The sequence below is a fragment of the Gorilla gorilla genome, chromosome 1, assembly GCF_029281585.2.
Source record: "Gorilla gorilla gorilla isolate KB3781 chromosome 1, NHGRI_mGorGor1-v2.1_pri, whole genome shotgun sequence".
Taxonomy (NCBI): domain Eukaryota; kingdom Metazoa; phylum Chordata; class Mammalia; order Primates; family Hominidae; genus Gorilla; species Gorilla gorilla.
Window position 1 is genome coordinate 130,111,927 of NC_073224.2, and position 25,516 is coordinate 130,137,442.

At 41.0% G+C, this 25,516-nt stretch overlaps 1 protein-coding gene and 1 pseudogene across 1 annotated transcript in view; one reads left to right on the forward strand and one right to left on the reverse strand.

Annotated features, from left to right (window-relative positions):
• Nucleotides 1-25,516, reverse strand: part of GSTM2 (glutathione S-transferase mu 2) — a 1,178,915-nt gene that overhangs the window by 877,195 nt on the left and 276,204 nt on the right. The window lies entirely within an intron of this gene.
• On the forward strand, nucleotides 20,380-20,478 carry LOC129530132 (uncharacterized; annotated as a pseudogene).

Here is a 25,516-nt window from a genome sequence, read left to right on the forward strand (position 1 = left end):
CTAAGCTTCCCTCTTTTAAACTCATCAGCCAAATGAGTATAAATAACATCGACTATATATATATATACCCAGCTTATATGGTTACATGAAAATTAAATAATACAACATACGCAAATTGTATGAAAATTCTTAGCATAGTGCCTGACACATAGCAAATAGTCAATAAATGCAACCCTAATAGTGATTATTATTATTTACATGGTCTTGCATCTCAGAGCTTTGTTTCCAGCTTAGTACTCTCTCAGGAGCCACACTCGTATATCCCGCTGTCCACTGCATATTTCTATGTGGATGTTCCAAAGACACCTTATATTCATTGCATCAAAAATGAAACTTGTTTTGTCTCCTTCTAAACCTCTTTTTCTTCTCTCTTCTCTACCTCACTTGTTGACACTATCATTTATCAGTCACCCAAGCTGGAATCTTAGAAATTATTTTTCATTTCTGTCTTTTCCTTGGCATTGCCACCCAACTCTGCTCCTTATCAAATTAACCATTAGAATCTGATAATTTTACTTCTTCAACTTTTTCATTTTACATTCTCTCCCCATTTCTTGATAAAAACATCTTTAGAAAGCAATGATTCAAGGCTGAGTCCCTGGCTCTTTAGAAGTTTGTGGCTTTGGTGGCAAAAACAGACTCTTATAGCAGATTATCTTATTGTTTAAAATATTTGCTGCCCCTGCCTATGGGGCCTATGGAAGGAATTTGGCCATGGACTTGCATTGACCAATAGAAGGCAAACATATGTCATATATGCTGAGCAGAAACTATTAAGACCCATCATGTGGTTTCATCTTTCTCATTTCCCTTGCTATGATGCTACCATATCCCAAATAGGGCCAGCTCCTTCAGTCTAGATTAAGAATGCAAAAGACATGAAGTAACCAGTGGCCAATTTATGGTGTACATGTAACATGAACAAATACAAATCTATTTTGTTATTAGGATATGGGGATTATCCATTACTATATCACAACCCGGCTAAAACTGACTGATACAACTCCTTTGAGGATTATAAACAGTCTTTGAAGCTAAAGCATGATGACATGAAAATCAGTGTTGATGATGTGACACGCAGTGTTTTCCAACAAAGTAAGAAAGCTCAGTATGCTGCCAGGCATCACAGATGCACCACACGTGCATCGGGTACCAAGGGTGTTCTGTTGGTCAAAGTTCTGTTTGACAAAATAAAACTTTCATCATTTTGAAAATGTCATTAGCTACAGGAGTTTTCAAAAGGGGCCAACAAAATTAAACTTTAAAAATCTGTTTGGTGTGTACATAACACACAAAACAAGAGCTGACTGCACTGAAAGATACCAGGGATTCATAGAGTTGTATGCTGAAAGGAAATGGCATTGCTGTGAGTTTATTTATGACCTACTTCAATATATTGGAAGAAATGTCAGCAATTTGGAGGTTGGTAACGTAATTTAACAGAAAAACAGCTTCAATTTTCTAACTCTACCACAAACCCCAAATCAGCCTGACCATTTCTAGGGCACACATCTGCTTTGCTTGGTAACAACAGCAGCAGCAACAATAAGTAATGACAAATGATCACATATAAGGAACCATGTTAATGTATCACTAGATATTAAACAGGGCATTACTTTACTGGTATATGTGTCCAATTTGAATAAACAAATTAGTATATGTGTCAAATTTGGATCCAGCAGGGCACTTCAAAACTTAAGTAATCATGACTCAACTCTAAATACTCAATTTTAAAGTAGTTTCTAAACTTCAGCATATTGACATTTCGGACCAGATAATTCTTTTTTGAGGAACTCTTCTGTGTAGGATGTTTAGCAGTATCCCTGGCCTAACCCGTCAGATGCCAGTAGCACCCCACATTTGTGACAATCAAAAATGTCTCTAGACATTGCCAAAAGTCCCTTGGGTGACTTCGTGCTCTAAAGCTATGAATCTAGTGGGAAGAAATTAGAAACCAGAATACTACATAGAAAATATTTTTGAGTAGACAGGACTATTGATTCATCTAATTAGTTCAGGTAGTTAGCTGATCATTTTTCTTGTAATTCAAACAAACCCTTCCCCAGTTCTTAGTAATAGCTGTTGATTGAGTGCCGATTGTGGACAGTAAACATAATTTGCATAGTCAATATAGCTTGGAGATTAAGCACTCGGCTCTGTAGTCTGGGTTGCAATCCTGGCTCTGCCATCTGCTCGCTGTGTAACCTGGGGTATGTTTCTTTACCTCTCTGCCATTGTTCCTCAACTGTACAATGAAATAATGATAGCATGCATGAAATCACACAGGCATGTTGTGAGAATTTAATAAGTCAATGAACATAAGGTGCTTAGAACCAAGCTTAGGGTATGGAAAACAGAGAATAGATGTTTCTTGTTATTCTTAAACCTTACAACAACCGTTCAAGTTAGGCAGCATTATCTGCATTTTATACATGTGGAAGCAAATATTCAGGGAAATCAAGTCCCAAATACACAACTGCTAAATCATTTGGTTAACAAGAAGAGGAATCAGATTCAAACTCCAAAACTACTATGTTTCTCACTACACGGCAGGCTTGGGTGGAAAACAGGTTAAACCTGGGAGAAAGAATCCTCTTTTAGGGATAAAAATTGGGATTGTTCAGCTGGTGTGGTGTGTTTGCATGGGGTAGCACAAAGCCCCCGTGAACATGACTTTTACCACTAACTATCTCTGTGAATTTGGCAAGCGTCTCGAACATCCTGGGGCTGTTTACTCATCTGCAAAATGGACACAAAAACACCTGCTCTGCGATCTTCACGGGTGGTGGTCAGAGTTATGTGAAAAGATGCAGGCAGTAGAGCGCTGTGAAACTCTAAAGTGCTCAGCAAATGTAAGGTAGGCTGGGTGCCCTGGTTCACGCCTTTAATCCCAGCAGTTTGGGAAGCCGAGGCAGGCGAATCACTTGAGGTCAGGAGTTCCAGATCAGCCAGGCCAACATGGTAAAACCCAACTTCCACTAAAAATACAAAAATTAGCCGGGCGTGGGGGTGCGTGCCTGTAATCCCGACTCGGGAGGCTGAGTCAGGAGAATTGCTTGAACCCGGGAGGCGGAGGTTGCAGTGAGCAGAGTTCGCACCGCTGCACTCCAGCCTGGGCGACAGAGAGAAACTCCATCTAAAAAAAAAAAAAAAGGTAAGGTGGAAATATAAGCCTGGGCTCTCGGGTAGTCATGTCTAAGACCTTTCAATCCCTTAGTCATGTCTTGCTTCTCCCGCAAAAGCAAGTTTTTCTGTGGCCCCATGTCACCATCCTGGCCTCAGGGGCAGCTGACCTTGCTGGGGAGGCATCATGTGCAAGTGGGCGGGGATGGGGGCTTCTCCCCTGGTTCTAGGGTGGGCAGACTGGGAGGTGACCCCAACATGGCTGCGGCAGCTGCTGCTTATCTGTAGTTAGTCAACGGCCCAGACAGATGAGGTGTCCGTGGTGACCTTCCTGCCTCAGTGAGTGTGGGAACTCGGGGCTTCCCAGGGCGAAGGAGTGGGAACATAAACAAAATGGGCCCTACCGGAGCTCGGGCATTGCATCCTCCCTCAGCCCTGCCTGAACCTCGGAGGAGGCGCCCAGGAGATCATCCAGGCACTGCTGCCTAGGGCCGCGCAGGGAAGACGGCCAGGGCTCCAGGGTCCGCCCCAGTCACTGTCACCCCGCAACATGATTCTGACTCCCCCAAAGGTGGGTGCTTCCTGCCAAAAGTCCCACCACCGGCACCCTTTGTTGTCAGAGGGCAGAGTCAGAAATATGTCATCCTGGTGGAAACTCTCCCTCCCTCCCTCTCCCCTCAGCAGATTTAGCCCTGGATTCCATGGACTGCTGCAGGGGTTAGTCTTCTGGAGAGAGCAGGACAAAAGACGGCAGACATAAACAAGGGGAAGTTTGAAAGAAAGAGAAACGGCTAATTCTCAGCAACCTTTCATATGTCTGCGGAAGGCTTGGCATCCATGGCCCAGCCTTCTTCAGGATGAACACCTATGTCTGCTACTCTTTGCATCAAGTGACTTCTCCATGCCTTTCTTGTGTCTTTTTTCTCGCTCCTTTCTGTTGCCTCCTTTATGTTTTCTCACTGCCTAGCTCTTCCCAATAGCATCACCCCGAGTGGTTCTAGGGCAAAATAGTAAAGCATTTTAAATTTGTTTTCATGACTTCCCACCCTTTTTTCAGTCTTGTTCCTTTCCATCTTTAAGGTGGCCAGCAGCTGCTCCGCACTTGACAAACGTGCTGGACACTGCTGCTGGGGAGACATCAGCCGGCAAGCAAGGGAAAGTTGCAGACTTCTCAGTGCTTACCTCCTAGCTGGGAAGACAAATATTGGACAACTATTCTCTAAAGGAGGCATGCAGAGTGCTGTGAGTGCCTGTCAGTAGGTGCAGACAGGGGCTCAGGGAGAGCATCCTGGAAGAAGAGATGTTTGGGTTGAGCCTGGAAGCGTGAATGTTACTCGGGTGAAGTGTTGGGAAGAGAGGTGAAGACAGAGAATAAGACAGGGGAGAAGGAACACATTCTATGTGAAGGTGCGAGGGAAGATAGAACATTTGAGGAACCAAAAATGAATTGTACAGCTGCCTGTGGTACATAGCCTGGGCCTCACCCTCTCCCCTGAGCACTTGACAATGCACATAAGGTCCCTAAACACTTCTGCCTACTCACCCACCATAAAACCTGTCATGTTTGCTCTCCCTTTAAGGCTCTGTTTTTTTGCCTTCCATAATTGCAATCTCAACTGATAGTTTCCTAAGACAGATTTGGGGTCTGGAAACAGATTCTTAGCTGAATTCTACTACTTCACTGTGCAAACTTGAGGAAGTGAGGTATATCATCAGTAATATGGGCTAATAACTGTGCTAGTAGTAACATTTCATGATTGTTTACACTGCATCAGCTTCCAGTGCTAAGCACTTTTGTCTTTTATTGTATGATTCTCACAAATCCTCATAAGGTAGGTAATGCTTTTATCCCTTTCTCCCTTCTCCAAGGATTCTTAGGAAGCCTAGGTGTGACACTAATTATAGATGCACTTTGTAACCATTAAGGGTTAATGCAAAAAATGAAATATTATTGTGATGTTCAATAATAGTACCATGATGTTCAACAAGTACATATTTAATGAATAACTGCATTTGTTGAATGCCATGACAGTTGTGGGCCATAATTAAATGAGTCTCAAAATATTTTGTGTCTGTCTCCTGAACAAACCAAATAAAAAGCAATAGAAGGAATGAAAAACGTTGTCATCACCAATTTGCTAATTGTATGCCATGCCGGACCACACAAGAGAGAATTCCACAGATGTGACCCTGAGCCTCCAAAGTTTACAGTCTGATGACCACCACTACCTGGAATGCAGATACAGATAACAGAGTGAAAGCTCAGTATCAGTTGATACAACACTGGGTTGTATCAAGCTCATTTCCTACCAAGGGTAAGGATCTTTCAGGGGACCGAATGAGCAGGAAAAAATTCATGAACTTCTTTTAAAATTCAAGGTGGGGGCTGAAGCCAGAAGGTTCTAAGTCTCTTAGTATTCTCCTTAGTACATGTCTCTTCACTTTCTATCACCTTATCACAGCGTTTTTTTCACCCAACCCCAATTCTGGGGAATTATTTATACATGATATATGCACTGTCATAATAATGACATATTCTTAAATTGTCAATTTCTGAAACCACGTATGTGTATCACAAACTAATATGAATGTGTGTGTGTGTGTGCGTGCGCGCGCATATTTATGTGTGTGTGTATGAGTGGCTTCCTACACTTACACTCCCCTACTTGAAGAGAAGTGGTGCCGGCTCCCCCTGAAATCAGCCAATGTGGGAGGAGTACTGACACCAAAAACAAAGGAAATGAAATAGGATAACTGTGGTTTGAGGCTCACAGGTCAGATGAGAGGCAATGAATGAGAAAGTCAATGAGCTGAAAATGACTTAAGTACAGGCACCTCCTAGGAATTATACCCCTAATAAATGATTGTATTGAACATTTGTTTAAACTGATGTAAAGTACTTTGAAGGTTAACATCCTTTCCCTCCCTCACAATATTAAGTAGTGTAGCTTGGAGGTTGAAAGCAGATTCTGGGTTCAAATCCAGGTTCTGTCAGATTCTACCACTTACCAGCTAAATGACGTTGGACAAGTCACAATATCTCTAAGCCCTTAGTTCTTTACTTGTAATGTGGGAGTACAATCTGCCCCATGAAGCTCTTAAAAGGATACAGAAAAATAAAATGTGACAAATGTCTTGCATTCAATGTATAGCAAATGACTACTTGATGGTATTTTATAGGTGACAAAATAGATGCCCAGAGAAGTTAATCTCCTTTCTTGGGTCCCCCCGAGTGTTAACAGCAGTGCAGGGAAGCAGTCAAGCATCCTGTCTCTGGCCCATGGCTTTTTTATCCATGTGGAGCACCAGTCCCACACAGAAATCATGTTTAGGCTACAAGTGATTTTTCATATATATCTTCTTTAATTTGCAGTTGTCTGCCAAATCCACACATTAGCAAGCTCAAAACTCCAATGGAAAGGCGTATATAGGATCTTCTGGAAAATTAGATCTGGAATGACCCTAGCAGACCCAAAGAACTATGTGTGAGAAAAAACACAATACCCTGTTACACCCCCTTCAATTATGGGCAGGTAGATTATTTACTTTGTGGGTTGATGTAACACAATTTTTAATCCCATGTTGGCTACGCTCTGCCACTTCCCCCCACCGTTAGTGGGTGTGTGCTCAGGCAGTGTAAACTCAGGAAGGTAATGCAAAACCAGGAAAGTAAATCTGCTTCTTATACCTCTCACCCCACATCAGCCTCCTCCTCTCTTTTTACTTCATTCTCTTCAGCTTTAAAAAAACAGAGGTAAATGTATTTTCAGTTGTCTTTGGCACAGCCCTATTTTGGAAATCATAGACAGCCAGCTGGACCAGGAGTCAGGAAGCCAGGGGCTTTCATCTGGATCTGACATTGGTTTGGGCCTTCAGGAAAGTTAGATCAGTCCTCCAGGCTTTTGTTCCTTTTCTGTACAATGAAAAGAAGACTAGAGTATTTATGAAGTGCTCACTGTGCACCATGTGACTTCAATTGTATTACTTTATTTAATCCATAAGAGAAAGAACTCTACTAGCTAGGAATATAGATCTGTAGTATTCAAATTTAAAAATGCTCAAGTTGCCCAAGGCCACAGAGGTGGCAAAGAGGAAGCTGAGTTGGAATTTGAACCTAGAACCATCAGATTCCAAATTTTATGCTTGAATGAGTTATCCAGTACAATCTATAATTTTCTTTTCTGTTCTAATATTATGCTGTTATGTGAGCACTATTCATCAATATTTAGTTGGCTTAGTTTATTACAGTGAGTCATTCTTCCATGCCTTGGGGTCTTACTCTATATAGGCAGAAGCCCCGACTAAATTTACTACATCCCTTATTTAGTCAGCTAATACATTAGTTGTACACTCTGATATTGTAAGTAGTGGTTTTATTGCCATTAGTGAAAATTAGTGAGCCACCAGGTGTGGTGGCTCACATTTGTAATCCCAGAACTATGTGAGGCCGAGGCAGGAGGATCACTTGAGCCAAGAGTTCGAGACCATCCTGGGCAACATGGTAAGACCCCCATCTCTACAAAAAAAATACAGAAATTAGCTGGATGTGGTGGTGCATGCTTGTAGTCCCAGCTACTTGGGAGGCTGAGGTGGGAGCATCACTTGAGCCCAGCAGACTGAGGTTGCAGTGAGCCAAGATCCATGCCACTGCACTCTGGCCTGAGTGACAGTGCCAGACCCTGCCTTAAAATACATACATACATACATATATACATAAAGTAATGCTTGCCTTCATCTGATATGCTTCTTCCAATAAGAAAAAACTTTTCTTGGAAACTCTTCCCCTATCCTTCTTTGGAAACTTTATATAATTGACTTTACCTTCTATTATTTAGATTGTTTATTGACAAACCAAAATTATTTGATGTGTATGTCTAACCCATATAGAATCAGGGCATAATATGAAGGGTACTTGGTTCCTGCAAGGGTGTTTGCACAGGAATACTGGACATGAGACTACCAGCTATTCAGCATTACAGTGGAGATTTGTCCTCTTATTGTCAGGTGCCTCTCAAGTTGGACTCACATAAGAACTAAATATGTCTCAGCTATAACTTGACTACATAATGGTTGGAAGAGGAGTGCACTGGAGTGCACCCCACTCTGTGGAGGAGAGACAGGAATACTTAATATTTCTTCTGTAGTCAAGCAGGTATATCATTGAGCCTAATTCTTCACATTGCAGTTATATTCTCTAAAAGTAAATATGATGCTTATTTTAGTTGCTATTGCATCTTTAGGCTAGCCCAGTGCCTAGCACAAAGTAGGTGCTCAATAAATATATGTTAAGGCCGGGCGCAGTGGCTCACACCTATAGTCCCAGCACTTTCACACGAGGTCAGGAGATAGAGACCATCCTGGCTAACACAGTGAAACCCCATCTCTACTAAAAATACAAAAAATTAGCTGGGCATGGTGGCGGGTGCCTGTAGTCCCAGCTACTGGGGAGGCTGAGGCAGGAGAATGGCATGAACCCGGGGGAGGCGAAGCTTGCAGTGAGCCGAGATCGCGCCACTGCACTCCAGCCTGGGCAACAGAGCAAGACTCCGTCTCAAATAAAGAAATAAATAAATATGTGTTAAATAAATGAACAGGACAAGACAAACCAATAGGGAAGATAATTAGGAGCACCTGGACCTGGGTTAAATGTTGGTTAGCAATTTCAATCTGCCTAAATCTTGTGATATGAGCTCCTTAAGAGCAATGACTCTTTTACTCATCTTTGTATTCCCTAGGATTTAGCCTTCATAATAGGGGCTCACAAATTTCCATGGGATTAAATCATCTTATACTAAAATTATTTTAGAAGATAACATAGTGGAGGGATGCAAGGAAAGTCAAGCGATTTGAAAGTGATAATGATAAGGACGATAACAACAATCACATAATCATACCAGGTAACAGTGGAAGACAAGAGTGCCCTTCGAAAGGAGTGACGCTGTTGTTGGTGAAACTGCATCAGAAGTTGTCCAGGTAGGGGTTGTGATGTCCTCTTTCTGCTGTTTCCGTGAGTGCCAAAAGTAGAGTCAATTTATATTGATACTTTAGAGAAAGTGATTCCCTAACATTCCTCTCAGTTTTGCCCTCATCATCCCCTAATAGCCCTAAGGCCAAAATACCATAGTTATCACTGATCAGTTGTTGATTTTCCCCTCTGTTCTCATACAGAGTCACTTCCTTGGTACATGAGACCTAAGATGAATTCCAACATCTTCCCTTCCTGGACCCAGTACTGCATCCCTCTTTCTCTCCAATGACAACGTCTCTCCAAAGGGTGGAAGGCATTTTCACTGCACCCAGGACTCCTTTCACTGCCCCATCCTCTTAAAGACAGCCATGCTCAGTGATCCCAAGCTGATTTTCTGTTATATACTGTGATGCCATAACTGATTACTTCTTCTATTAAAGAAAATAAAGATATACATTTTAATTTTAGTGAAACATCCCCTGTGGTTAAGAGGACATCCTGTTATATAAGAAGCCCAGGAGTGGGAGAACAGAGGATTGAGTGACGCTTCATAGATTTCTGGTTGTGGGGTCAACTTAGAGACTGACTCAAAATTGACGTAAATAGGAAAACAGTAATGGCTTTGAGGGGGAATGAGTAAGCTGGTTTAAAGTCTACAGGGAGCAATATCCTACATAGATGAGTAAGACAAACAAGAAATATTCTTGAATGGAGCAAGAATGTGGGAAACATTTAAATGAGAAAATGGAGATGAAATAAAGAAATGCAGGGAGCTTTGAAGTCCACATAGAAGACTTTAGAAGACAGTAATAACTAACATTATCCACCCAGCACTCATCTAAGCTCTTTAGATATATCACTTTATGTAATCTTCACAAGTCTATGAGGTAGATACTAGTATTTTTCCCATTTTACAGATTAGGAAACCAAGGCACAAAATGATGGAGTGCCTTACCCAAAGCCACATAGCAACTAAGTGGTGAAGACAGTTGAAATTTGAAGCATAAGCTCTATTCTATACTAGCATTCATTTGTCACTGTGCTAGACAGTATGCTGAATCTGGCCCTAGGAATCTTAAAGAGCTATGTGTAGGAGAAAAAATATTTTTTCTACCCCTTCAATTGTCAACACATAGATTATTTACTCTGTGAATTGATGGAACACAATCTTTAATCCATGGGGTTTTTTTTTTTGTTTTTTTCGAGATGGAGTTTTGTTCTGTTGCCCAGGCTGGAGTGCAGTGGTGCAATCTCAGCTCACTGCAACCTCCGCCTCCTGGGTTCAAGTGATTCTCGTGCCTCAGTTTCCCAAGTAGCTGGAATTACAGGTGGATGCCCCAATAATTTTTGTGTTTTCAGGAGAGACGGGGTTTCGCCATGTTGGCCAGGCTCGTCTGGAACTCCTAACCTCAAGATATCCACCTGCCTCGGCCTCCCAAAGTGCTGGGATTACAGGCATGAGCCACCGCGCCCGGCCAATTCTATGTTTTTTATACACATTCTTCTCATAAAGTGTGCGCATCTATACACTGTAAGTGTGTGTATGTTGTGGTATTTATATAATCAAATACAATTTACCAGCATTGTTCAAGATCGCAAGTTCGTGCTTCATTCTTATCTCTACTTTTTAGCACGGTTTCCATTAGCTATTCCTGAGAGGAAATTCACAGTCCTTGCATTTTACAGATGGTGAAAGTGGTTAAGAGGAGGTCAATGGCTTAAGCAAGGTCACAGATCAAGTTTTAGCAACATTTGGCTTAAATCGGGATCAATAACCTCTGACTGTCCAGCCTGATCCTTACAGGGTCTGCCTGTCCTGGGGCCTGGGCCACATTCCAAATTGGGTCATCTGGTGCATGCTGCCTGTCTGAAATTCCCCTTGTGGTTTTGCTCACATCTGGTGTTTTTCACTTCTCTTTCTAAACACGTGCTTTGATCCTATTGCTGCTACAGCAGAAAGATGTCCATGGTTCCAAGGAGCATAGCTAATTTAGTGAGAGGTGAAAAATACTCCTCTCAACAGGACTTCTAAAAATAAACAGTATCATAACCTCACAATGTCATGCTTGAAGCACTTCCCATAAAACCCCCAATTTAGTAACTTCTACAGTATCTCTCTACAGCCCCAAAACCTCTAACATGCCTGGACTTCTAGCCCCTCTTCTCAAATCCTCAACACATTTGAAGTCTTCCTCAGGTTGTTCTTCCTTTTAGTCGCTCTTGAAGTAGACTGCAAGGGTGACAAATGGTTAAATGCTTTCCATAAGAGCTCTGTAGTCATGTTTCTCCATCAGCTCACACACACTAAGCTGGGAGCTACGTATATTTACTTCCATAAAACCTTATCTACAAGCTTTCCTGTTTTATTTATTTTAGCAAACTTTGTTCCTCATTTCTGCCCCTACTTTATTTTAGTAAGTCTGTTTCTTAATTATAAAAGTATTTTCTTATTACCTTAAAATTTTTAGGTAAATAGAGAAGAATTAAAAAAATCCACAATTCCAGCACTTTACCATAGTCGTTATTCATTTTTTGCTTTGTTTTCTTCCAGTTTTATTTTCCTCGTATGTGTGTATGTCTTTTTGATTGTCTATTTGCTCAGTCTTTTTTTTAAATAGAATCATAATTTACATGCAATTTTTGTGTCCCCTTCTTTCACTATTTAATATTATAAATGTTTCCCATGTTGCTACATAATCTTGCAGATAAAAAATTAGGAATGAAAATAGATATAGATTTTGACAAAGTAAATGGGAAAGCGCTTCAATGACCTCCCATAAAGAAATAGATTGTGAATATCATTTGCAGGACCCAATTCTTCTCTGAGTTGCTGGGATTTGGAATTAAGATAAAGAAGACATAAGTGAGTAGAAAGAGGCAAAACAGCCCAATGTTTTTGGAGACCAGAGATTAATATGAAGTCACAGATGGCTAAATTTAAGATTCAAGACAATTAACCTGCCCTACTGAGTAAGTCAGAGTCAAGGCTACCCAAACAGTCCCCAGAAAAGAACAACTTATCACAGATATGGCCAGAAGGAGGGCTGTTTGGGAAACATTCCTCCTGGGGAAAGAACACCTTCCCATGGGCTGTGGAAAATGATAAGTAAGTTACATTGTCCACTCCCATTTCCAGAGGGGTTTCAGAGAGGAAATGAGGAGGCAAGGCATTCTTCCTGTAGGAGGGGATTGTTGGGCTTCTTGGCTATGCTTTCTACTCTCTTGGTCCCTTTTTCCTTTTCAGTTGCCCCATTGGACCCCACCCCAAACTAAGAAATGTTACCCCAATGGGTTAAGTTGTCCTTACATAGCCAACATTCTTCAATCAAACTTTCACCCTCTCTTACCTTTCTTTGCTGACCTTCCCAAACCCAAGACATCCAGCTAGCTCCCCTGTGCCGTCTCATCTCTGCACATCCACCCTTACCACACAGGGAGGCCAGTGCTGAGCAGCATCCGCACGCCTGCTTATCAGCAACACTGAAGCCTAATGATGAATAGAGGTACAGAGGTCTGTCCAGGTTTACTTCTTTGGAGCTGCTCTCCCTATTCCAGGAAGACCCACTGACCTATTATTTGTGTCAGGCACTTTATTCCTCACAACAATGCTGGAAGATTGGTATAACTATTCTCAAATTACAGATGAGGAAACTGAGGTCTGGGGATCTGTCTGTGTCGGAGATCCCCAACTCCCGGAGCATGGACAGGTACTAGTCCATGGCCTGTTAAGAACCAGGCCGCATACCCCCTGAACTCCACCTCCTGGTCAGATCTGTGGAAGCATTAGATTCTCATAGGAGCACAAACCCTATTGTGAAGTGTGCATGGAAGGGATCTAGGATGCATGCTCCTTATGAGAATCTAATGCCTGATGATCTGCAGTGGAACAGTTTCATCCTGAAACCATCCCCACTGCTGCCCCACCTGTGGAAAAAATAGTCTTCCACAAAACAGGTCCTTGGTACCAAAAAGGTTGGGGACCGCTGGTCTATGTAATAATGCATAATATTGTAGAGAGGTAAGATAACTGAGAAAATACCCAAAGGTGCAGAGAAAAGTACAAAGCAAAATTACTCAGCATCCATTATCCCCAAAGAAGTATTGATAACTTTTAAAATATATTGCCTTTCATTGTTTCTATGTGTTCATCTATGTATATGTGTATGTGCATATGTAAGATGATAACCCATAATACATGAGTTTATTTTGCTTTACAAGATCAGGATTCTGTTATTTCTATGAGCTTGCTAGTACTTCCATAACAAGGTACCACAACTGAGTGGCTTAAATAACAGCAATTTGCTCTCTCACAGTTCTGGAGGCTAGAAGTCTGAGATCAAGGTGTTGGCAAATTAGTTCTTAGTGAGGACTGTGAGAAAGAATATGTCCCAGGCCTCTCTCCTGTCTTCTGCTGTTTTTCTGGAAGTCTTTGGTGTTTCTCAGCTTCTGCTGCATCACCCCAATCTCTGCCTTCCTCTCCACATGGCAGTATCCTTGGTGCATGTCTGTCTCTCCACATGGCATTCTTTTAATAAGGATAATAGTCATTTTGAATTAAGGGTCCCTCCTACTTCATTATGACCTCATATTAACTTGATTGATTATACCTACAACAACCTTACTTCCAAATAAGGTCACCTTCCGAGGTAACGGGGGTTAGGACTCCAACATATCAATTTTGGGAGGACACAATTCAACCCATAACAACTATTTGTACAATATTGCATCTTATTTTTTTTCTACTTACCATTCTATGTTGACATTTTTGTCAGGGGAAAGGACTGGCACATGCATATGTGGGCAGGGAGAGAAGGCCCAAGGGGAGCAGCACAGTGGGGAGCAACCCACAGCCTTGGGGAAGGCACGGCAGGAGAAGAGCATGGAGAAAGGGGCAGGGGAGCTGTCAGAGCATTGACCATCACCGTGGTTTTCCTGGTTCACAGGCTTCCTGAGGGCTCCCCAGAAACATGTGTTAGAAAAGAAAAGCTTTCCGGTCTGTCCAGTCTCCTCCATGACCACAGTTTCTCACCCACATACCATTGTCTGGCTTGGAATGGATCCTGGAAGAAGGACACAAGAGAAACCATAGAAACAGACAACAGGAAGTAAGTGTGAGGGAAGTTTTGGACGGTGAAAGTATTAGATTTGTCAACTGGGAAGCAGTATAATATTATAATTAAGCCCTACATAGAGTCAAACAAATGTTTTCAAATCCTACTTCTGACACTCATTTTTAAAATATTTTATTTTTTGGAGCAGTTTTAGATTCACAGCAAAATTGAGCAGAAAGAATAGAAATTTCTCATATACTCCCTGTCCCCACACATGCAAAGGCCCTCTCCATTATCAACATCCCCACACAGAGTGGTACATTTTTTACAGCTGATGAACCTACATCAACCCATCATCACCATCCAAGTCCGTAGTGTAAATTAGGATTCACTCTTGGCATCGTGCATTCTATGGGTTTGGACAAATGTATGACACGTATCCACTATTATACATCATACAGAGTATTTTCGTTCCTTAAATATCCTCTGTGCTCTGCCTCTTCATCCCTCCCGAGGACAACCCCCAGCAACTATTGACCTTTCTACTGTCTCTATAGTTCTGCTGTTTCCAGAATGTCACAGAGTTGGAATCATACAGTATGAAGGCTTTTTAGATTAGCTGCTTTAACTTAATCATATGCAGTTAAGGTTCCTCTACATCTTTTCACGTCGTGATAGCTACATTCATTTTTCTGGGAGATTTTGGGCATATTGGTCTGTCTCTGTAAGCTTCCATTTCCTCATCTGATAGTAGTACCTATGCATAGGGTTGTGGTAAGAATAAAAACGAGGTGATATATGTAAAGTACTTGCCATAGCGCCTGGCAGGAAGAAGTACTTACTGCAGTGCCTGGCACTTTGTTCACTCATTTATTCAACCAATATTTGTTGTCTGCTGCCTCAAGGTCTGTGTTGAATGCTAAGGATACAGTGTTAAACAAAACTGACATGGTTCCTGTCCTCATGGAAATTACACTCTGGAGAGAAAGGTAGAGATTTAAGCAAATAAACACACAAGTAGTCTTTCATTTTAAACCATATAATAACTTGATAAAAAAACTATTTCTAAAATAGAAAAAATGGGGAAACAGATTTAATTTGGAGGGGTGGGGAGGGGATGCACTTAGGGAGAGCCACTCTGAGGAAGAAATATGAAGCTGAGACCTGAAAGTTGATTTGGAAATAGCCAGATGAAGCGCTTTGGGTGTGGGGGAACATGGGGAAGAGTGTCCCAGGTAGAGAGAGCAGGTCCTAAGGTAATAAAGAGCTCATTGGCCCATTAGAGGAGCTGAAACATCAGTGTGACTGGAGTGAAATGAACAAGGGGGAACAGGGTGCATATGAGTTTGGAGACATAGGCAGATCCCAGATATTGCAGGGAATCATGGGATCTCATTGGATGCCTATTCTTAAGAGAATGAGGGGGACAGAAGACTCAAAGGAAGAATAATAAGGGAGGAGAGAGAACCAAAAGAGAGGAATAACACAGAATAAGGGGGCTAGAGGGTGGCTGGGTGAGAGAGACAGAGAGAAGAGAGAGAGACAGAGCAACAGAGAGAGACACAGTGAGACATTTTGAAAGTCAAAAACAGAGAGGTTGAGGAGGATGAGGGCTAAGCAGGACCGAAATTTAGCAAGTAAGAAGTCCTTTGAGACCTCTGAGACAGCAGGTTCAGTGCAACGGTCAAAGTGAAAGCTAGATTACAAGGAGTTAAGAAGTAGTATGTGGTGAGGAAGTAAAGGAAGAAAAGGAAGTTAGCATTTTTTTTAGAAGTATTGTGATGAAGGAAAAGAGAAAGTTTGGGTGATAGCTTAAGTGAGAATTTCTTCTTTATTTTTATTTTAGATTGGAACTTTTTGGGCATTTTTCTAGGCTGAGGAGAAGGATCTAGTAGGTAAAGATTGAAGGCAGGAAGAGAAAGGAGAACTGATTCTGCCTTCAGGAGGCCTCATTCCTGTAGTTATTTTGCCTGCAATCAGAAAGTAACAGACTCTGGTATCATGATCGGGCCAGAGACCTAAATGATGTGCAATTTCAGTCATAGATATGGTTAATTAAAAGACTGTACAAAGTACTCCCGTGGTTTTTAAAATTAAAACTATAAATCAATATAGTAATATTTTTAATTTCTGTATTTTAAAACAACTGGCTTTTAAAGAATTTAAAGAAATTCATATTAGACATAATTAAGAATGTATTCTACTTGCACTCAAGTGCTGTTACTAGCTCCCTTAATATAATCCTGGTCTCATTTTTGCATTTGATAGAATCCTTTCTTTGTACTTACCCTGGACCATTTATTTAGGCCAAAGCCCTCTTAGGGTAGCCCCAGATTTCAGGTCAGTTTGGCATCAATGGCTCTTTCAAAGGAATTTCAGTTTTAATTTCCCAGTTGCTCATAGCTTTTCTTCTGACTGAAGAAGATGGAAAAGACATTGACCCTGCTGGGTTGATGGACTCATGGAACAAGCAAGTTTCATTTTGCCTGCCCAGTTTTCTTATCAGCTAGGAATGAGGCACATTTTCCATCTCACCTCCTCCCTTTTTCATACAGCAAAGGAAAAAAATTACTGAGTTTTATTTAGTTTTTTTAAACATCAAAGTTAAATATGCACATAGTTTAAAGAATCAAATATTTCTAAATTACTAATTACAAGAAACAGCATTCCCCCACTCCACCCCTTCATTTCCCACTCCTCAGAGGAAATCACTTTCAATGCTTTCACTAAATCTTTTTTTAGGGGGAGGAGGGAAATCATTGTATCTCTAAATAGCTACTTCTTAGTTTTCTCTATTGACTTTCCACTGTGGAAGATGGGGATTCAGTTTTCGCCTCTTCCTATACCACATGGGCTTATATTTCTATGTCATTATTAAACTGACACTCAGTGTTTATATTACTATGATCAAATAAATACTATTCACACCTGTGTTGCATAATAAATTATGATCACTTTCTTCAAAACTATTTTGCTTCCTCTGGAGTTAATAATTGTCTCATTTTTCATTTGCCTAGTTTTTCTATGCATATGCCACTAATTTAATCCATACTCCTCTGTAGTTGTTTAAGTCTCCTCTCAATATGTCCAAACAAACTTGGTATTCCATCAGTTTCATCTGGAAGAGAGCTCTTCCAGAGCCTACTGATCTGCTCCTCTCTGGGCTAACTGACCTCTAGGCCTGCTGTGCATCTGTCATCTTGGGACTTCCCTTTACCCACATCCTGGGGACTCTCTTCACCTCTGTGTTGAGTGCTCTGGTTCCTGAATTCTGCCTCTTCCTCTTTCTTGACTCACAACACTGTTTTGGTGGAGCACATTCTTCAGTAGTTTCCTAAGAGAGAGTGCAGGGAAGATATAACATTTGCCATCAGTGCCCTGCCCAAATTCTCTTGGCACTTAACCTCCAGGCCTTCAAAACTGCCAGCACATATGTCTGTTTGCCTGAGGGCTTTTTCTAGCTACTGAAAGTTTGCTCAGGAAGTGTTGGGGAATTAACCCCCTTTTCCCTGGGAGAGACCCTTAACCAATGACTGATGAGAGTTAGTAGATAAATATCCCAGCTTGCTCAACCATGAGGGGGTTTAACCCTGAAGCATGCTTTCTACACAGGTCTCCCAGAGTTCCCCGATGGAGTCAAGTTCCTCTGGTTCACAGTAACTTGCAAGATATATTAACTTCCGTACGATCCTTTTCTCGTTACTTTACTCCCGTACAGATGTTTACTGGGGTCATCTCCCAAATAAACTAATTTTGCTCTTATATTTTTTATTTTCCATCTGTTATCTTTCTGCTTTCCTTTCTACTTTCCAAATCTACTAAGCTTTTTAATATTTTTGCTATCATATTTAAATTTCTAAGTTTTTTTTGTTCTCTGAATGTTCCTTTTAAAACATAGCATTCTGTTCTTATTTCATATATGCACTGGTTCTCTTATTTCTCTGGAGATATTATTAATACTTCTTGTTTTCTTTTTCTTTCAGAGATGCTGTCATTTCTGAGTTATCTTTGGAGCATTTCTCTCCAGTGTGTCAGGGTTTCAGAGAAGGCTTTACTAATATTCAGGCTGGCTGTCAGGGTTTCCTAAGTAAGAGAAGATGGCAGAAGGCAATGGGTTTATAATCTCCTGTTTTTTCCCAGCATGTTGTCCTTTCACACAATAGTGCCCTGTCCCTTCTCTGTCTTACTCTCCCACCAGAAAAACGTCCATTCTTGGACATCGTGGGGAAGGGGCAATCCATCTAACAGCAAGAGGAAGATGGGGCCTGGAGCTTTCATTGTTTCCTGAACTGATTTTCAATGCAACTTACTGTTTTTAGCCACAACTTCACCCTTATTTCCAAAAGTACCTGGTGCCACCAATTGCTGAGCATTTGGGGGATTCTGAAATGTAAAGTGAGTTGCTTTACCTTTCTCATCTGCAGGCTTAGGATTCAGCTTTCTCAGGTCTCTTGATTCAGTTACCACTCATTCATCTATGTTCTAGCTTTTATTTGTTTATTTATTTATTTTTTGAGACGCAGTCTCACTCTGTCACCCAGGTGCAATCTCTGTCACAGTGGTGCAATCTCGGCTAACTGCAACCCCCACCCCCAACCTTCCCGGTTCAAGTGATTCTCCTGCCTCAGCCTCCCAAGTAGCTGAGACTACAGGCACCCGCCACCATGCCCGGCTAATTTTTGTATTTTTAGTAGAGATGGGTTTTTACCATGTTGGCCAGGCTGGTCTTGAACTCCTGACCTCAAGTGATCCACCTGCCTCAGCCTCCCAAAGTGCTGGGATTATAGGCGTGAGCCATTGTGCCCGGCCTTACGTTCTAGCTTTTAAAATTATCTTTCTTACTCTTGTCCTTTTTATATTCTTTTGTCCTTGTAGGTTTCTCCTTAAAAAAAACTCACCAAAATTCTTACTTGCTTACATATGCATAAAGAAACTCTGGAAACACGCATAAGAAAGCATAACAGTCCTTATTTCTGGACAGGGAGAAAGTGGAAACTGAGCTGATGGGAGACATAGATGAGGGAAACGTTTCAGGCTGTGCCTCTTTGTATTTTTCTGGTTTTAAAACCATGTGAATGTATCACTTAATCAAAACATTAAATTTTGGTTGAGTTCTAGGAGAGAGTGGAGCATGTGTTTAATCTGCTGTCTTTAACCAGAAGTCTCAAGTATTGTTTTTCTAAATTAGCAGCTTCAATGTTGAAACCATGAGAAGCTACCCAGCCAAAAGCCATTCCAAACAAATCCAGAGCCATAAGCAAAAATATAGACAAATTTGGCTTTGTGAAAATTAAAGATTTATGCAAAGAAAAAATAAAAAATCAAATCAAATTTAAAAAGATCAGAAAACCAAAAACAAATTGGGAAAAAATTTTGCAACAAGTATGACAAAAGGCAAATTTACTTTAAAATATGGAATTTTGACCAGGTGTAGTGGCTCACACTTGTCATCCTAGCACTTTAAAAGGCTGAGGCAGGGCTGGGTGCTGTGGGGGACTGAGGCAGGCAGATCACTTGAGGTCAGGAGTTCAAGACCAGTCTGGCCAACATGGTGAAACCCCATCTCTACGAAAAATACAAAACAATTAGCCAGGAGTGGTAGCACATGCCTGTAATCCCAGCTACTTGGGAGACCGAGGCAGGAGAATCACTCGAACCTGGGAGGCAAAGGTTGAAGTGAGCTGAGATCGCGCCACTGCACTCCAGCCCAGGCAACAGAGTGAGATTTTGTCTCAAAAAAAAAAAAAAAAAGGCCAAGTCAGGAGGGTGCCAGACTGCAACTCCAGTCTGGGTGACAAAGCAAGAACCTATTTCAAAAAAAAAAAAAAAGATGAAGTTTTTACAAAGCAATTAAACACAGATAAAAATCCAATAGAAAACAACAGGCAAAGGACATGAATATACTACACAGGTGAATACTTACAAATGGCTTTTAAATACGTGAAAAATGTTCAACCTCACTCATAAATTAAAGAATGAAAATCAGAACAATGAGAAAATCAGTTTTCACCTATTAGAACAGCAAAATTATAAAATCTGATAATATACACTGGTGACGTAAAGATTTGGTCGGGGGAGAGTCTAAACTATTTTTAGTAGGATTAAAAATTGTTACTAAATTTGCAGTGCATTTTGGTGCTATCTATCAAAATGTTAAAGTTACATTTACCTTTTGACGCTGCAACTTCCCTATCAGACATGTATCTGCTTGCACTGGGCATTAAGACATATTTACTTGCTCACTTCAGCTGCACATATGCTAAAACTGGAAGGATACAGAGAAGATTGTCATGGCCCCTGCACAAGGATGACATGCATGAAGCTTTCCATATTTTTTTAAAAATACATATTTACAACGATATTCACTGCAGCATTATTTGTAGTCACAAAAACTGTAAGCAACCCAACTGCTTACAGGAGGAAATTGGCTACATAAATTACAGTATATTCATTCAGAGGGATATTAAGCAGCCAATAAAAAGAATGAGGCAGGCCAGGCACAGTCACTCACACTTGTAATCCCAGCACTTTGAGAGACCAAGATGGGAAGATCAGTTGAGGCCAGGAGTTCGAGACCAGCCCGGGCAACATGGTAAGGCCTGACTCTACAAAAAATAAAAAATTAGAGAGGAGTGGTGGCACGTACCTGTTGTCCCAACTACTTGGGAGGCTGAAGCAGGAGGATCCCCTGAGCTCAGGAGTTAGAGGTTGCAGTGAGCTATAATCACACCACAGCACTCTAGCGTGGGAGACAGAGCAAGACCCTGTCTCTAAAAATAAAAATAAGAAAAAGAATGAGGCAGCTTTATATTTATGGAATTATCTCTAACATGTAGTGTTAAGGTTACAAGCAAATTATGGAACAGTGTATATGGAGTGATCCTATTTGAGTGATTTTTAAGTAACTTTTCTTAAATACATAGATGTGCTTGTGTACACACAAGATATCTCTGGAGGAATACATAAGAAACAAATCATTATTACTACCTCCAGAGAAGAAACTGGGAAAATAAGGGATCAACAAAGGGAAGGGGAGTTTTTTTCCCTTAAAAACATATGTGTGTGTATATATATATAATCTCCAAGTGCATGATTTTTAAAAAAATAATAGGTACATTAGTAAATGTTTTCGGTCGCAAGCAACAGAAACAATTTGTAGTTAATCTAAGCAGTAAACGAATTTATTAAAAAATATTAGGTAGTTCACAAGCTCTCCAGGAGGACTAGAAACCCAGGTTTAGAGGCTACATAGCCAGAAGCAACACCTAAAATTTTACTGCAGAACAATATCATGAAGTCATCAGTGCCCCCACTGCATGGAAACCACTGCTCGGTGAATGCCCCAAGCCTGGATGCTGGTCCCTGCTGCTAGAACCACCAGAACCACCACCACTGTAGCATCTAAAAAATGAATGTTGTTATTACAACTAATGCCACTCCCTGCTGCAGAACAGATTCAGCAGTCTTTGCTATTTGAGGTCACTAGCTCCTGAGTCAAAAAGCAATGCAGATCCTTATGCCTATGCATACCTGTAAGGGAAGCTGGAAAATAAGTATCTGACATTTTCAGCTTCTAAAGTAAAAGGTTGTCCTCTGTATCCCATCAAGGCCTATACAGTGATGAATGCTTCAAATATAGAGCATTTAGATAACAGAGGTGGAGAGAGAGAGAGAGAGGAAAATAAGGAAGGAAGAAGGAGTTTCACATCAGTTTTCACTTTGCTTTGGGGGAAAGTATCCTGGATGCCATATGACATACTCACTTTCCTGTGTCTTTTGCATGTACTGTTGTTAAGAATCACAGGACTTCAGAGTAGAAAGTTCCTGATAGAGGATTTAGTTCAAAAGCATTGTTTTCTAGTCGAGAAAAACAAACTCAAGTAAAGTTTGGGAAAACTCAAGTTGCCCAAAATTACTCAATAAGAGTTTCTGATTATGTGATTAGGTTCTCCCAGTCCAGGGCCCAATCCTCCATAGAATGTTCGGGTATTATTAGTACTTCAGCCAAGGCTCTAATGCAGTATCAAGATGCAGATTTGCTTCTGGTAGGGCTTCTTGAAGAAACTGGCGCTACTTATTACAAATATTATTAAACATTTGTATAGGACTTTAATGTTTATTTTTTAAAATTTTTATTTGTAAATAGTAAAATCATTTATTTTTAAAAAACAACAAAAATATAGGAGGATTTAAAGTAAATGGTAAAATTCATACCTTCATCTTGCTTTCCTACTCCCTAGGAATAATCAGTGTTGAAAGTATGCTGAGTATCTTTCAGTTCTTTTTCTATGTGTATGCACATATATTTGTAGGTATTTATAGACATACGCATACCACATATATAACCGTTCATATCTTGCTTTCCCACTCTACATGCATCATGGACATAACTGATACTTGAAGTGGATTCATGCCAGTAAGTTATTGCTAGGTTGGGAAGCACCGCATGGAGACACGGTGCCTGAGGAGAGGATGTCACAAACCATGAAAGGCTTGGTGGTAAGGTGATATTTTTGGTCCAGTGAGCTTCACAGTGTCACTTGAAGTATAAATTGCCTGAGGAAGACAACATGGGCTGCTTCAAAGCATGAAAGTAACCTCCAAAATCATCTAGCTCAACCTCATTTGTAGGTGAAGAACTATTTTTCCTGGGAGTGGGGGTGATTATGGACCTTGCCCAAGATCACCCAACCAGGACAGTGACAGAGTTGGGATTTCTTTCTTTCTCCAAGACCCTGGCTCATTGCATTGTGTTGCATTGCTTTCTGCAAGTTTCAGAGGAGAGAGAGGGCAGTGGTTACTTTGAAAACACACATATGCTCAGATTACATTTGATTTCTCAGACTGTAGTGCTGGGGCTCCCTGCCTGACTGTGTCCATGAGTTCTTCCATGAAGTTTTACATTTAGCTTTTCTTTTGCCCACTATATGCCTTATTGACTACCATTAACCATCTCCTTGGGGACTATGAATCTTACTTTTCAGTCTTTTTATGGCAATTTGCACTCTTTACTAACACAGCTTTATTATTTGTTCAGGTCTTGGGAGAATATTGAATAAGACATTATATCAGATGGATGACAAAAGGAGGGGAAAAACAAGAAAGACAACCAAGTTTACATAGATGCCAAATTTATTTAATCAGGGAGGAGTCATTTAGTGCTAATGAGGGAGGGGTGGAATACACATTAGAAAAAGACACATCTTCTGCCTGTAGGAGCTTACTTTCTAGAACAGTTACCTCTAGTCTCTTTTCTTCATACCACTCCATCAAAAAAAAAAAGAAAGAAAGAAAGAAAGAAAGAAAGAAAGAAAGAAAGAAAGAAAGAAAAGAAAACCAGCATACATGCCTAATAATTGCATGTTTGCTATAAATTCCATACACTCTACTGTGACATTTTAATATTAGTAAAGCCTAATTTTCTTAATATTTTAGATTTAAAAATAAATAGAAGCAAGTATTCACATATGTTTTTCTCATACCTCTATGTACCATTTTGAGCACTTCACTTTGGAGTCCAGTTTCAACAGGAGAATCAGATGCACACCCAAAATACTAGAAAGCTTGGGAGTGTGAAGAGGGCTCTAATGTCAGGGTAAGCAAAATATTCTTAGGGCATCAAGGAAGCATTGCCAGAGGAAAGGAAAGCTGAGGATATTCAAGGACTTCTGACCTACTCCGTGGGCACAGCGTCTCTGGGCTTGGACAAGGGATTAGTGCCAGGCTTGATTTCCTTGGCTGGAATCTGTACATGAAGGCTGCACATGAAGAGCCTACCTCACCCCAGAAGCATCCATTTCCTGGCACCTCAAGCATACATGGGCTTAATAAATAACATGTCATTCCATGATGATAGGGACAGACATATTTGGCCCATAGCTTAGAGCCACTCTCAATTGTCTACACTCAATGGTGGGGCAGCAAGTACTGTGGATATGGAGCTGGGAGGCTGAGCTAAATCCTAGCTATCTTACTAACCAATTGTATGACTCTAGCCCTTAAACTCTCTGAGCTTTAATTTTCTCATCTGTAAAATGGGAATGATAAATGCCTTCCAGAACTATTTACAATTTCTAACATTTGTTGAGTTTTTCAATGTGCATTACATGTATCATCTCATGAAATCCTCATGACAAAATAATGAGGTGGAGCTATTATTGTTCCCCTTTTGCAAATGTGGAAACTAAGTTTTAGAGTAGATAATCTGCCTACAAGTTTACACAGCTAGAATGTGCAGAGATGGGATTCTGAGGCTTGATGAACTCTGAAACAAATGTCCTACCCGCTCTACTTGGCTGCTGACCATGAATACACTTCATGAACTCTGAAGTACGAACAAGGTACACAGAGTGTAAGATTTAGTCCTTGTCCTTAAGTCTAAATTCAAAATATGTTTATCTATAAAGCGTGTTTTTCTGTTTTTGTTTTTTGTTTTTGTTTTTGTTTTTTTTGAGATTGAGTCTCGCTGTGTCAGCCAGGCTGGAGTGCAGTGGCATGATCTCAGCTCACTGCAACATCCGCCTCCCGGGTTCAAGCAATTCTCTGCCTCAGCCTCCTGAGTAGCTGGGATTACAGGCACCCGCCACCACACCCAGCTAATTTTTTTTTTATTTTTTATTTTTAGTAGAGATGGGGTTTCACTATATTGGCAAGGCTGGTCTTGAACTCCTGACATCATGATCCACCTACCTCGACCTCCCAAAGTGCTGGGATTACAGGTGTGAGCCACCATGCCCAGCCTATCTATAAAGTGTAAAAGTCCAACAAAGTAGGATTTGGTTAGAATGAAAAGGTGGAGAAAGAACTTCAATGTTAGTTTCCTTATCTTTAGTCCCTTACAACGGTATATGATTACTGGAAAGAGCACTCGGTTAGCAAGAAGAAAACCAGTTCTGTCCCATACTTGCTCTCAACTTTAGGCACTTCATTTAAGCTGTTTACTCATCTATTAGGGGTCCTAATGAATGAGCTCTAGAGGGTCTTTTTGCCTGACAATCCTCAAACTCCATTCTCAAAACTTCCTGCAATCGGGAGTCTCCCTCCCCTCCATGGGGAGGGCGGGACAGAGGCATGTAGACAGGGAGGCGATCCTCAGGTCAGCTAGGGCTTACTCAAACAAGGTCCTGTGGGGGCAACAGGGAGAGTGGATGGGGACTCAAGCCAGAGCCCTGGTGGGATGGGCCGGTAATTATAAGGAAACATTGCAGAGAAAGTTTCTGTTGTGGTTGTTCCCTTTGTTTACTTTAGGCAGTTCTGTCATTTTTTAACTGACCCTTCCCAGATGAGATAGTCAGTTTTCAGCTGGGTAAAGTCAGGGCCTTGCAACTGATGGGGATATTTGAATCCTCTGTGGCTCAGTTGCTGGAGGGAGGCC